Here is a 13,585-nt window from a genome sequence, read left to right as displayed (position 1 = left end):
CAATTTGATTATGATAAGATTTAGAGTAGTTACTTTTATGTTTCTTGTGCTTGGGTTAACTGGACTTTTTGTATCTGTAGAGTTTTTATAGTTTTCATCAAATTTGGAATGTTTTCAACCATTATTTCCTCAAGTATATTTTCTCTGCCTATTCACCTCTCATCTTTTTTCCAGAAACTCAAATTATACATATAGTATGTCAACTGATGTCATACAACTTATTTATACTTTTTCATCCTTTTAAATCATTTTTCAATTTTATTTTGTTTGAAGTTTCTGTTTAATTTTCTTCAATTTCATGAATATTTTCTTTTGTAATATCTAATCTGCCATTAATTATATCCAGTGTATTTTCACCTCTGCTATTGTAATTTCTTTTCATCTATAAGTTCAATTTGTGTCATTTTTATATCTTTAATATCTCTAATTTGAACATGTGAAATACAGTTGCAATACCTACTTTAAAGTCATTGCCTGCTCATTCTAATCAGTTCTGCATCAGTTTTTTTCTTTTTAATAAATTTATTTATTTATTTATTTTTGGCTGCATTGGGTCTTTGTTGCTGAATGCCAGCTTTCTCTAGTTGCAGCAAGCGGGGGCTACTCTTTGTTGCATTGCACAGGCTTCTCATTGCGGTGGCTTCTCTTGTTGTGGAGCACAGACTCTAGGTGCTCAGGCTTCAGTAGTTATGGCTCGCAGGCTCTAGACCGCAGGCTCAGTAGTTGTGGAGCACGGGCTTAGTTGCTCCACAGCACATGGGATCTTCCCGGACCAGGGATTGACCCATGTCCCCTGCATTGGCAGGTGGATTCTTTTTTTTTTTTTTTTTTTGTGGTACATGGGCCTCTCACTGTTGTGGCCTCTCTCATTGTGGAGCACAGGCTCCAGACGTGCAGGCTCAGCAGCCATGGCTCACGGGCCTAGCCGCTCTGTGGCATGTGGGATCTTCCCAGACTGGGGCACGAACCCATGTCCCCTGCTTCGGCAGGCGGACTCTCAACCACTAAGCCACCAGGGAAGCCCTGCAGGCGGATTCTTAACCACTGCACCACCAGGGAAGTCCCTGGATTAGTTTTAATTGATTGGTTTACCTTCTCATTACGGGTTGTATTTTTTTGCCTCTTTACATATCCAATAACTTTTGATTGATTGGTAGTCATTTGAAATGTTACTTTACGGAGTGATAGATATTTTTCATTGTTATAACTGTACTTGAGTTTTTTCTGAGACCCAGTTAATTTACCTAGAAAGTGTTTGATCCTTTCAGGCCTTGCTTTTAAGATTTATTATGTGAGAAAGAGCAGCACTTATTTTGTGGCTATTTCTGTTATGATCCTTCTGATTATTCTACCCAGTGAAATATGAGGTTGTTGTCCTGCCTTAATACATTTCTATTCACATCACTACTCTCTTGGACAAATTATGACTTATTCTTCACATTGAGATTGTTTTGTCATTTTCTTCAATTTCTTATCTCAGGTAAGTCAACAATCTTTGCACTTATTTTATTATTGTTCTCCATTTTTGTTATTGCATTTTAAATCTCTAAGTCTTTCATTTTTCTGTATGTTTTTTGAGTATATTTAAAGTAGTTTCATTTGTGAATGGTATAATTTTATTCTACTTTGTGAATACTTTGAAGGAAGAAGTTCACTACCATAAATGTTTTGATTCTCCTTTTCTGTTTTCATTTTACAGTAATTTTACATGGAGTTGGTCTGATATGTCCCATTCTTAAACATTTCATGGGCAGGTTCTTACTTTAAGATTATACCCTTATATCAGTGTATTGAAATCAGCTTCATTAGTAGATAAGTGTTGTGTTAGTGGGAGCAATGAACTTTCTATAATTGGAGTGCTTTCTCATCTTCTACTCTGTTGTTAAATTTGTAACAGTTTATCTGCAATTTTTATTCCTAGGCATTTCATGGTAAGATTCTTAGTTTAAAAATACCATCTTTCATCAGCAGAGTGATATGTAATTTTTTTTAAAAAAAAGAAAGTTCTTGTTCTCTTTTGTTTCTTCAAAATATCTTTCACCTTTGTTTCCTATCTCATTTCAAATGGTAACTTACCTCCTCTATTAACATCCTTCTTCTGCAGAGCAATGTTTCTTCAGGGTTTCCATCTCCAACCTCACTGACTTCCAAGTTTCATCCGTGGAGCACATGTTGTGTATTACCGATTTCTAGACTTTTTTGTTTACTGATTTAGTTCTTAATGTTGGACTTGCTCTTTATGGGAATATTTATGTCTCTGCTTTGACTTAGTTTCTACACACCTCCTTTCTTCATGGTGTCTCTTAAGCCTCCACTACTGAGCTGAATAGTGTCCCCCAAAATACATATCCAATTAGAACCGGTGAAGGTGGCCTTATTTTAAGAAGGGTCTTTGTACATATAATCAAGTTAAGATGAAAACATACTGGATTAAGATGGGCCCTAAACCCTATACAACTGGCATCCTTATAAGAAGAGGGAGATCTGGACACAGACTAACAGGGTAGAACACTGTGTGAGGACAGAGGCAGCGAATGGGATGATAAATCTACAAGTCAAGTTATGCCAGAAATGGCTGGCAACCACCAGAAGCTAGGAGAGAAGCATAGAAAAGATTCTCCCTCAGAGACTCCAGTAGAAAGCAATCGTTTTTTTTGTTTTGTTTCTTTCTGAGTTGTTTCTAATTCATTCAAATGCAGTACAGCTTTTTTTTTTTTTTTGCGGTACGCGGGCCTGTCACTGCTGTGGCCTCTCCCATTGTGGAGCACAGGCTCCGGACGCGCAGGCTCAGCGGCCATGGCTCACGGGCCCAGCTGCTCTGCGGCAAGTGGGATCTTCCCAGACCGGGGCACGAACCCGTGTTCCCTGCATCGGCAGGCGGACTCTCAATCACTGCGCCACCAGGCAAGCCCAAAAGCAATCTTGTTGATACCTTGATTTTGGACTTTAGGCCATGTGAATTGTGAGAGAATAAATCTGTTGTTTTAAGCCAACCAATTTGTGGTAATTTCCTACAGCAGCCCTAGGAAATGAATAAAACTCCCTTCCCTCATTCTTCATGTTCATAAGCTTGAAGGTGAGGCTGGAGCTTCGGTTGTAGATCTATTAGAATACGTTGTTTATTTCACAAATTAAGATAGTAAGTTCATGTATCCTCTATCTCCTAGTAATGGTGAAGGTTTAGGTCATGTGAAATTACATACTGTAATGGTATTTGGAAAAAATATGGAGAGTTTTAGACTCATGTGTACACAATAAACCTGGGGTCCTTGCTTTTTGTTGCCCTTTTAAGATGTGTCCAAGGATAATCATGGAAAAGGAAGGATTTTTCAGAGAGAGAAGCTGAAGCCTAAAGAGGTCAACAGATTTAGGAGCTATTTCTAAAAAGGGAGAAATGGTCTGCCACAGAGAAAACATCAGTTGTCCGTTAGTCTTAGGAAGAATAGCAGGGATAAAGAAGGGAGAACTACAGCAACTCCCAAATGAGTAACCACATGTCCTTTTCCATTTCAGCACAGGAGAAGGGACCCCAGAATAGCAAGAAAAGTAAAAGTAAAAGAGCTATAGCCTCACTCCTACTCTTGGGATAGCCATCTGGTTAGTTTGGGGGAAAATAAGGAGGTGAGCATTAAAATGGATATGAAACTGAAGCTTTAAAGTTGGCCAAATTTTTGTCTATAATTGAAATGACCAGAAAGTTAGAAACATACCCAAGAAATGTGCTACTGTGGAACTGAAAGGGAGATTTATAAAATATGGCTGAAGGCAGTGTGTGGATACAAATAAAATAGATACAGTTGATTCTTCAATGGTGGATAGTTATATTCTACAAAGACACCACAAACCCTGAAATAGTGAATAGAGAACCACTGTTTGAAACATAGGTTAGATTCTTGAAAATCTCTGATCACATTTTATTAACTGATCAATATATAGCCTTGTTTTATGTGTTTCTTTTTAAACACATAAACAGAGGCTTTTTCGGCTTTTTTTGGTTTGAGGCTATTTCACTTGTAAGAATTGTTTAATGTACTTTGATTTTAAGATTTTGTAACATAATGCAAAGGTGAAGAATTCTAAGAAGGGTTGTGAAAGAAGAGCAAACCAAGGTATTTCTGTGATTGGAGTAGGGAGTTCTAGTTTGGAATTTGAGAAGAACAACTTTGACAAAATAATAATTAATTTTGAACAAATAATAAATGTATATAGTTCAAAAATATAAAAATTACAAAAGGGCACAGAGATCAAAAAGGAAGTGTCCCTTTTACTTAAGTCCTTCAACTACTCAGAACTCCTTATTGGATGGCAAATATTGCTATGCAGAGGGAACAAATCTAGAAGCACACAGCATTTAAGAGGGGCTTTAATGCGTTTTCTGGATTTGGAGAGATGGAGATGGATTATCAGTGCACTTGTAGAGACATGAGAAAATCTTGATTGAAAGAAGTTACAGAGAGAAATTGTGAGGAGGCCTGGAATAAGAAGAAAATTGCCTATCACAGATTTAGTGAAAAGTTCTAAGTTACGTGATCATAGTCCAATTCTCTTTTGAATCATGAGTTAAATATGCCAAGGAGTACAAATTATATCAGTTGATCTCAGAAGTGTATTCTTAATTTTCCTTTTCTATTAGAAGTGTTCCTTAATATCCAATGAAAATCTCCACCTATTAATTTTATCCCAGTGATTTATTTTAGTAGGAAAAGGATTATGAAAGACTACAAGAACACCAAATCAAACAGTGAAAAGAAATTAATAAAATATAATCTTGTTCGAATTTAACAGTTATTTCCGATAGTTTCAAAAGCCTTTGGGATTTTAAACAAACTAAACTGAAATAGTGCTACAGGCCCATGCAGTAGGGGCTGGCATTATAATCTCTATATTACAGCTGGGAACCTTGAGGCACAAAGCCATTTAAGTGATATGTCCAAGGTCACTGAGCAAGTCACTGGTGAGGCCAAAAATAGAATCCCAATTCTTCAGCTAGTTCTTTGTTCAGGAGACCATATTGGTTCTTTTATTAGTCTGAGGATAAAATTTAGCTTTATATCAGAGGCTTTTTTTTTTTTTCTTATATGGCAACCTAAAAAATCAACATTTAAAAAGACCACTGAATTGATATTAAATCAAATCATATTTCATGCTTGAGATTTTCAAGTTACTCTTAGAAAAGTGTTTTCTTGTCATTTAAGAGGAAAATATCCATAGGTAGTTTTTCACTGTTATCATCTCAATTCACGAAACTTTTCTCCCTTCCCTAAATATTTAATGGCTCTATTTAACAATGAATATGTTCTGGTTTCTGTACAAGGAAATGCAAGCCATAGTAATTGGCTTTGCCTTCAGACAGCTGAGTCAGCAAGAAATCAGGCAGCCTACAGAAACCTTTTTATTTGCTATCAGGTTTTCAGAGTTTCAAGCCATTGAAATGTATTGAAAAAATCTGGGAGGCAACTAAACCATGCAAATTAACCTTATATCTGCTTTATGCGACTCTTGAACTTCCAGATTTGTAATTCCTTATCTGTGGCTGATCAAACAATTTTCCAGTTCATAATGCTGTCTGTGCAATGGTAGGAAAGGAAAGGGGATTATAGTCTCTGGTACATATTTGTCTAAAAGTACTTGAATTTTTCCAGTTATAAAAAGAATCTTTCACCCCTCTTGTGGGAACCCTTGAGAGCTAGAAATTCTACTTTTTGAGCTTCATATCTATACATACAGATTTTGTGAAAAATGATTTTACAAAGTTCCAAGTTGTTAAATATTTTTAAAGAAATATACATTCACATACACTAAAGAGGACTAGAGATATACTTATCTCTGTGTATGCACACATACATATAAGAACTCACACGTATATATGTTTAGATATACTGTATACTGTTTTGTAATTATATGCAATTATAATGTAATAATGTTTATTAAGCAACTACCTTGTGCCAGGCACTCTGTGAAGGTCTTTGCATATAATGTTTCACTTATCCTCATCACAGCATTATAAAGTGATTACTATTATTATACCAATTTACTTATTGAGGAAACTGAGACACTAACAGCAGAAGTTAATTGCTCAAATTTATATAGATTTTAAGAGGGAGAGTAGGATTATAAACACAGGTGACCTAGTTCTTCTACATTGTGTGGGAATGAGAATTATTTGTGAACATGTGAGTATAATAAAAATGTAAAGCCTAGAGGTTTAGTCAAAATTGACTAAATTCATAAACTGAGATACAGAGAAGACAAATGTCTTCCAAAGGTTGTACAGCTAGCCAGTTCCCAAACCTAGAGTATGACTCAGGTAGCATTCCACTATAGCTTGCACAGTTGGCATCATTAGATGATGTCATAAATTGCAAACCAGGTAGGGTAGGAACTGTCTTTTATGAAAATTATGCAATGGATATCCATATTTTTTCTAGTGACATTTTCCCAGCTGAGATAATTTTTAAAAATAGGTAAGTAAACTATTTTTTATTTTTAAATTTTCTGTTGATGTTTATGAAACAGTTTGTTTTTTACCACATGTAGGGGCTCCCATACAGCTTCATGGTTGGTATTCAACAACTTTTCCCCACTCTCATTTATTATTCAAACTACTTCTCTCTACATGTTGTAGAAATACTTTTTGCCAAGACACTTAGATCTCCAAAATACTACCCTCAGTGGAACATCTTAGTATTTATCCTAGGGGAATTTTTTTTTGCCTTCACTCATCCCTTCCTTCTTTGAGTTTAACCCCATGTTATTCTGGTCCACTTACAACTTTTTAACTCTGCTTCCTCTCATTTCTCTGTGAGCAGTTCTTTAACAAATATTGATGTTTTTCAATGTTCAGTCTGTAGAATCTTACTTTTCTTGCTGTATAAACACCCTATAGGTGAAAGTGATATATCCTATAATAAGTGTATATTTGGATAATTCTGTATGTGTTTGAGCATTTGTGCCCACATTTGAAAGACAGAGAAGGCCAGTGAGCTTCAGATTCCATTTGTCTACTGTATTTTCTCACAATTGAGGCTACAAAAACACAAATTTGATAGTAAAAGGTGTCTCTACAGGGATGTAACACCTTAGCTGACAGCTTAAGCCTCGAAGGATCCAGTTATGTGAATGTATCTGACATAAATTTTTCAGTTTTATTTTTTAATAACTATCCTCAAGTGGTACCATGGTAAAATTTCCTGCCAAAAGTTCACTAAAAGACCAGATTCGAGTTAATGCTACAAGTTAATGCTCAGTTTCAAACTCAACAGTAAGTTTTCCTCCCTTACCTTTCCCACATCCAGCACAGACTAGACCTACTATGGGCTACAGAAAAATGGAGTTAAGAAAATTATGGTCTGTCCTTTATATACCTCCTTCTCCTACTTCTTTAGGTACTAGTTCCTCTTGTTTGTTAAGTCATGAGAAGGAAAAGGTAAAATGTCCAATATTTCCTTACTTCCATAGGCAGGACTGCAGTCTTTTCCTTGCTTGGATATAACTATTCTATTCCTTGTCTGTGAGGTCCAAACACCATGATAATAAGGTGTTCATTTGTGTGCAGCTCCGCTAGGCATTTTTACATTTGTAGGTTTGGCCTTATCTCTTAGCTGGCCTTCAGCTGATGACCTTCGTATTGCATTCCTCTAATGCCTATGTCCTTGTCCCTTTTTTGTCCCTTTATTCCCCAAATTATCAGGTGTAATGACAAGACTATATCCTCCAATTGTATCTGTCCTTGTAGGTCTGCTGAACCCCTGCAGAATGCTCCTCTATGCACTTAGAAGAGAGGTTCCTGGCTCCATGTTTTACAGTCTACACACACACACTCTCTCTCACACCCTCTCTCCCTCATTCTCTCTCTCCCACTTTTGCTCTCCTTCCTATTCTTCTTTCTTCTGTTCTGTTAGCACAAGACCGTATCAGTAAGTCCTCCTAAGCAAAGGCACAAAGAATGAAAAATGTTTCCCATTATTGAAGGCTTTACCAATTTTTAGAAGCAAAACTCATAGACCTCACTTCCATGTCTTCAAAGTGGCAAAGGCTCACTTTCCATGAAAAAGAATCTTCCCCAGACACCAATCACATTCTTATTTGGCAATCTGCATTCTATAGTAATCGGTGGGGATGAGTAGGGTTGACACATGTGCATTCTCTAACTTCTACCTCTCAATAATTCCAACTTCTGGTGGCTCTCTGAATTCAAAGTGTGAAGTACTTAAGGTAGTTTATTCTCAGCTTAAGCCACAATTATAGAACAACAGAAGAAATCATCAACATCTTGCTATATTTTTATCAGTAGAAAGATAACTCATGGAAGATAAAGTACTCATTGCAAAAGCCCTGAAATAGAGAACTCATGTGGCATTTTAATGAAACACTCCGACTTCATTTTTTTTTTTTTTTCCGACTTCATTTTTGACGTTTAACTGCTGACAGCTTTCAACCACTTCTTCCCCCTTCTGCAACACAACTTACTAAGCTGATGAGAAAGACTAGGTGTTCCCTCCTTTGGCAACAGCCAGAAATTCAAACCATGCAAACCCTAGCCTACTCACAGGAACGCTCACTCCAACACTATCCCTGAATCACAATAAAAGCCAAACTAGTCTCTTCTTTTGCTGAAGCTGACAATTTTGGACCTGCTTGGGAGATGTCCCTGCTTTCTAAAGAAAGTATCATTATATGAGTAATAAACCTTTTCATACCTTCTTAATTTTTTTGTAAAACAATAATTTTTTATCAAGGTATAACTGACATATAACATTATATTAGTTTTGGGTGTACGACATAAGGATACGACATTTGTATACAATGCAAATTATCACCCCAATACGTGCCCCCAATTTCATGCCCCAGAGGAAGGAAAACCTGTACCTGAAGCCGATCCAGAGAATAATCCTTACGATGGGACGTTATGTGGAACGCAACGAGGACATGCCTTGGAGGAACATTATGGGCCTACTGGGCATCGACCAGTTTCTGGTGAATACGGGCACCATCACCACTTCTGAATATGCCCACAACATGCAGGTGATGAAGTTCAGCGTGAGCCCCAGTTGTCAGAATTACCTTGGAGGCCAAGTACTTGGCTGACCTGCCCAAGCTGGTAGAGGGTCTGAAGCGGGGGGGCCAAGAGGCCGACGCTACAGTGCAGTGCATCATAGAGGAATCAGGTGAGCACATCTTTGCGGGGGCTGATGAGCAGCACCTGGAGATCCACCTGAAGGACGCGGAGGAGGGCTGTGTCTGATTCCCATCAAGAAATACGACCCAGTTTTCTCGTGCCGTGAGACCTTAAGCGAAGACTTGAACGTGCTCTGCTTGTCCAGGTCCCCCAACAAGCACAATGGGTTGTACATATCGGTGTGGCCCTTCCCTGACGTCCTGGCCAAGGGCACTTAACAGGATGAGGTTTCCACCTGCCAGGAGCTCAAGCAGCAAACTCGCTACCTGTGGGAGGAGTACGAGCGGGATGTGGCCGAGGCCCGCAAGAAGAGGTGCTTTGAACCCCACGGCACCTGCCCCCAAGTCCTCACCGACACTGCCAAGGGCGTGCAGTACCTCAACGAGATGAAGGACAGCGTGCCGCAGCTTCCAGGGAGACACCAAGCAGGAGGCCGCTGTGTGAGGAGAAACACCTGCGTGACATGCGCTCTGATGTTCACGATAATGAGGCTGCGCACAGACTTCACTGAGCGCGGGGGCTGCCGGATCATCCCCACTGCCCGGCCGCGCTCCGCCTGCGGGGCCTGCTGACCGCCCAGCCCCAGCTCCTGGAGCTCGTCTTCCTGTGGGAACGCCTGTATAGAACACGTGGTCGGTGGCATCTATCCTTTCCTGAACTGGAAGCAGGGACACGTCTTTGAGGACTTCCAGGTGGCCGGAAGCCCCATGTTTGTGGTGCAGGCCTACGTGCCTGAAAACAAAATCCTTTGGCTTCACCGCCAAGGCAAAGTACCAGCCAAGCCGACAGCCGGGCTTTCCCGCAGTGCGTGTTTGACCGATGGCAGATCCTGCTCAGAGATCCCTTTGACAGAAGCCGGCAACCCCAGCCAGATGGGGGCTGAGACCGACGAGCACAAAGGCCTGACGGAAGACATCCCAGCCCAGGCCGACTTGCTGGACAAATTGTAGGCGGGACTCGCGCAGCACGAGCTCCCAGCCGCGATATCTACCACAACAATAAGCCTTCGCGTTCTCCTCACGACACCTTGAGAGGGTCCAGACACAGTGATGCTCCGTCTGACAGATTTCTGGAGCGTACTCTGGGCCATCACGCAACAGAAACACTTGATGCCATTTCTTTTGATGTTCAAGATTTCAGAGGCAAGAGAAGTGCCCTCGCTGCAGGTATTTATTTGGCTTGTGGAGCTGAGGGAGGGGATGGGACACCCGATACTTTGACTTTCATTTCTTCAGAGGGAAACTCAAGTGCCCCGCAGATTTTAAAAATAGGTGCAGTAAGAGGTTTAATTGTGTAAATGGACCATAGGGGATTTTCCCCCAGAAAGAGGGAACGAACAGGCAGGTAGACATTCTCTTTGGACAGAAACTAGAAGGTAGGAAATCTTGTGCAGTGTCACTGTAAGCACCTCCAGCTGCGTTAGTGCCATTGGAATAAAGGTATGGTACTGACTGTGAAACAAATAAACAAAAACCCCTCCTAGTTGAATGTGGCACAATACGTCTTAATAGCCTAACCAAAAGTTTAGGGGGAGGGTCCATTCCACCGCTGTGGGGTGAACAAAATGATTGGCACTGGAGGGGGTTGGCCAGACAATGACCAGCACAGGAAGGTCTTTCTTTTAATGCTTTTGCTTGTTGACTGGTTTTGTTGCCTGCTGGCAAGCGTGAACTTTTAGGGGTTGCCTGCTGGCTAGTTTGTGCTTTGAGCTGTGTTGCTTTGTGTGGCATTTACTGAGCCCTCAAAGTTTCTCTTATAGATTTAACTGATCTAAGTTGAAAGTGTTGATAACTGGCATTTAGTAATATGAAATTGGAGGCCTCCTTCAAATGACTGTAGTTCATGTGTCTGGGCTGGGAACTATCTGTGCCTCTCAGATTGAATCATGTGTCTTGATTCTAACATAAGCCATAATTGACACTAGGCTCAAAGCAATGACTCTTACCCTGTGACCTTGATTGTGTGTCTCGATCTGGCACTCACCCCCACCCTTTAGAGTGCTTAAGGGAGAGACTGATACCCTGTGCAATGTGCAAGCCAGTCAGTGGTTTCCCATGTGGAGGAAGAGTAGTCACTATGTAGCATGCTGAGGGCCACACTCCTAAAACAGATGGTTTGCTACAACTTTTAAAAATGCCTTTACCTATATTGCAAAAATATCCTTATACTCCAGGATATAGGGAGAAACACCCATGTACCCTAGTGACACAGCTAAGGGGAGGGGATATTCAAACCTGATTTCAGTTGAGGATCCTTAATCCCAGTAAAGCTACTATTGCCATGGGAGAGGCCTCTAACCCTGAGACTGATTTGCAACTCTCTGAACTTGTAAGTATGAGCAGGATGTAGAGGACTCCCTCGAAATATATCCAGTAACCACCAAGAAACAAACAAAAAACTGCAGTGTGCCAAATGTGCCAAAATGGAAGTTCAAACTTTGCTGGAAATCTAAAATTTACTGAAAGAATTTCTACAACAAATAGATAAAGGAGTACAAATTAAATTTTATGTATCTGCAACATAGGTTCTGAGTTAATGTTAGCATTTGCAGGTGCACCAAGTGGAAACATTTCTTGCTTTTTATAAAAACTGAAGCTTCAATTTCATTTATCTCTGGGGATCCCACTAAATTTAAATAAGGTATCCCTTTACTCTTAGAGAAGTTGTAAAATATAAAATAGAAGAAAAAAAGGTATGCTTCACCTTAACCATCAGAACTATCACTTTGCTTAATTTCCCATGGTAAGAGTACCCATTACCCTAAAATATCCTGGAGTGGGCATGGGCATTCTGAACCTGTTACAGCAGGCAGGTAGCTAGATATGAGCAGAGAAATGGTGGAAGGGGCCAGGTGGCAGAAATCTTGCATCTTGCAAACAGCGGGGGGGATCCCTCGGCAGACAAAGAAAAGCAGGAACCTCCAGACTGACAGAAAACCACACCTTTTGGGTGATAAGTGTCCTGGAAGCAGACAAACAAAGGAGGGGAAAGGCAGGAATCTCCTGCATCCGAATGTAACCTGTTGCTCATTGTGTTCTCATTACAATAAAATTAGCCTTACAGATAAGAAGTACCCATCATGCACTGACACCATGACACTTCTGATCTAAGCTAAATAAGGACAAAAGTCCCTCCTCCCCTTGGGAAGATGGAGCTGGGATGAAAATCAGGGAATATGACCCCCGAACTCCTCCTTCCCCAGTGAATATTCTGCCCCTTCATTTGTATGCCCCTCATAACCAGCTTGCCAAAGAAACCCAGGGCAGCAGCTCCCCACCTGTCTGCCTGTTCTCCCACTGAGAGCATGTCCTTACTTAAATAAATTCTCACTTTACTTTCTTAATGTCCCTGCTTCATCTCCAAATTATTTTGCAACAAGGCAAGAACATTCAATTCACTGGGAACAAACCAACCAGAAATAAATTAAAATTAAATGAAGTCTTTGGCACTCACAACCAGACTTTTAAAATGGGACCCCATCACAACCTTACATTACAAAATGTTTCTACGTTTTGGGCCTGAGAAACAGATGATTGAGCAATGTCCCTTTTGTTCCACCTCTTCCATTCATCTTCACTAACAAACTCAGGATGACAAAAGAGGAAGCAAGGAAACAGCCCATGCATGGAAGGGCTGAGGTAGATGAGGTGAGAAAGGATCACATCTTTAGTGCCTCGAGTCATCCTTCAGTATCATCATTTCAACCTTAGAGGAGCTCATCCTTACTCCTTTAGTCATACAGTTGTCCCTCAGTATCCACAAGGGATTGTTTACAGGACCCCTGTGGATGCCAAAATCCACAGATTCTCAAGTCCCTTATATAGAATGACATAGTATCTGCATATAAGCTACACACATCCTCCTGTATTAAATCATCTCTAGATTACTTATATTACCTAATACACTGTAAATACTAGGTAAACAGTTGTAAATACAATATAGATGCTTTGTAAATGCAGGCACATGGCAAATTCAGGTTTTGCTTTTGAGAACTTTCTGGATTTTTTTTTTTTTTTTTTTTTTAATGTTTTCAAACTGTGGTTGGTTGAATCTATGGATGTGGAATGCCCGATTGACTGTAGTCTGAAGAAGTCTAGATTTGGATGAGGCTTGGATTTGGGGAAAATATTTGAGGTGGTTACTGGGATCTGCTGCAGATAGGAGGATGGGGGAGGGTGAGAATTCCTAGGAATATCAGGGAAGTAAAGGATTCCTTGTTCGAATTTATCTTTATGAAGGGTAATTTCTGAATGAGTGGCTGGCCTGAGGCTATTCTAACTTCTCTACTCAGCCCAAGAGAAGATTATAGAATTTGGGGAAGGTTCTGTTTTTGTTTAGCTGTCCTGTGATCAACCTCTCTTTATTCTAAACCATTTGAGACTCAGCTTGATGAATTTAAAGAGAAAA

At 39.9% G+C, this 13,585-nt stretch overlaps 1 pseudogene; it reads left to right on the top strand.

Annotated features, from left to right (window-relative positions):
- Positions 1 to 8,805: 8,805 nt before the first annotated feature.
- Positions 8,806 to 10,128, top strand: LOC114890239 (annotated as a pseudogene).
- The last annotated feature ends 3,457 nt before the right edge of the window (positions 10,129 to 13,585 follow it).

The sequence above is a fragment of the Monodon monoceros genome, unplaced genomic scaffold, assembly GCF_005190385.1.
Source record: "Monodon monoceros isolate NGI ecotype Baffin Bay Population unplaced genomic scaffold, NGI_Narwhal_1 Super_Scaffold_11, whole genome shotgun sequence".
Classification (NCBI taxonomy): Eukaryota; Metazoa; Chordata; class Mammalia; order Artiodactyla; family Monodontidae; genus Monodon; species Monodon monoceros.
The sequence above is the reverse complement of the archived record's forward strand: the minus strand, read 5'-3'. Positions and strand labels throughout refer to the sequence as shown.